This window comes from Syngnathus floridae, chromosome 21, assembly GCF_059516105.1.
Source record: "Syngnathus floridae isolate MCC-2025c chromosome 21, RoL_Sflo_1.0, whole genome shotgun sequence".
NCBI lineage: Eukaryota > Metazoa > Chordata > Actinopteri > Syngnathiformes > Syngnathidae > Syngnathus > Syngnathus floridae.
The window spans coordinates 2,207,501-2,209,374 of record NC_142433.1 but is presented as its reverse complement, the minus strand read 5'-3'; positions in this window follow the sequence as shown (position 1 = coordinate 2,209,374).

The following is a 1,874-nucleotide window of genomic DNA, read 5'->3' as shown; positions in this document are numbered from 1 at the left end:
GCCGCTAGAAAGACACACATGCACGATTGCCCTTGGGCCACAGAATAAGTCGAAACAAGAAGTTAATGCATAGTTTGAAAAGCATATTTATTTACAAAATGCATTCATGTGCTGGCAAAATCAGGAAAACGTAAGCGCAACAAAAAAAAAAAGACAAAATTAATTGGATTCAAAAGACGACATCTCGCATTGATTTGTCCTTTTAAATGTTTAAGGTCAAAAGAAAAACTTTTAACAAGCTTTGGAATGGATAAGTAGAAAATGATTTTAAGGTGAAGATCCTGGTAAGGAAGAAAGAGCGAGAGAGAGAGAGAGACAAGATGTTCCCCCTTTCCGTCTGGGGCTTAAATTAATTGGTCCAGGATTAGAAAATATTACAAAAACACACACACACCATTTAAACAAAGGCTTCCACAGGTCTGGTTGCCATAGCGATACGAAGAAAAAAACTGGATAAGAAAATAACATCGCTTGCTTGATGACAGTCGGACACCGAAACTTAAAAGAAACCATTTGAAGGCGTAGACTGCAATTTTCATTTCTCTCAAATTTCTAACAGCCACTTGTCCCAATACTTTAGTCCATAAAAAAATCAGCGCATGCATTCATGATGTTCCCGCTCAACAACATCATGAATTTCCTGACATTCAGCTTTTGATGATCTTTGATTAAAAAAAAAGTCTCTTTTCAGTGATGAGGATGACAAAGAGAAGAACACATCTCATCAGGCCAGATGTTAGCGTTTCAATTTCTGTGTAAAATCAAGTATGAGCAACATGTTTTCATTATCTAGCCACCTGGACTGTCTCGTCACACACACACCCTTGTGGTATATGTTTTCATAGCAACAGGATGTTGCATTCATTACTGTACTTAATTAATTAAGCCGGAAAAGATCTGATTAAAGGTTTGATTTGCATGTCGGCGGCCAGGCGTTGTGGCGCTAATTTGATAAGGTCACACTATATTTGCCGCTACCTGCTGTGTAAAAGGCCAAAATAAATGGGCTGTGCCTTTTCTCTCAACAATATGACAATCAGCAGTGGCCGACACGTTTCCTGTCGTTTTCCTCGTCTTTACCTTCCGTCCCGTCCTTTTCACGTGGCCTCTGCCTGCCTGCGTTCTTCTCATTTCTCAGTCCACTGAGTTAAATATAAGGAGGGGTTGGGGGGAGCAAGCAGAGCATGAACATGGTTATTATTTTAAGTAAAGTGCTTTCTTTTTTAATTCCCTCTCATCCCCTGCATGTATTCACACGCTTTGAAAGCGCTCTCTCTCACACTCCTCGTTTGCAAGCTTGAGGAATTTTAACGCCAAGAGAATTAACGCTGGGAATTAGTAAATCATTAACATTTGACCAAAGTGTGTGTGTGCGTGTATGGAGGGATGGGGGGGGGGTGTGTGTTATCATTACCACCTCCATTTGGTATATTCACACTTTGTTGATTCCAAAGTGTCAAGCCCAAGAAATACAACAGCAAACGCCATTTTATATCTCAAATAAATCTGTGCTATAATGTCACCGTGGGTTGTGACCTCTATTTGTAGCACCCCCTCCTCCTTACCTCTAAGATAGGGTTAGGGTTTCAAAGTAGAGTTTCATACTAGAGTTTCAAAGTAGGGTTTAAAGCTAGGGTTCGGGTTTCAAACATGGGTTTAAAGCTAGGGTTGGGGTTCTAGTATGAATCCCTACTTTGAAACCCTAACCACAATTTCACAGTCACAATGACCCTCCAATGCGGCCCGCCAAAAATGAGTTTGACACCCCTGAGTCCAAGTCCTTCAGTCGTCATCATGACAAAATGAAGTGTAAACGACTTTCCTGGAGAAAAATGATGATAAAAAAAACAAGGTGAGGCTGAAGACATCACAAT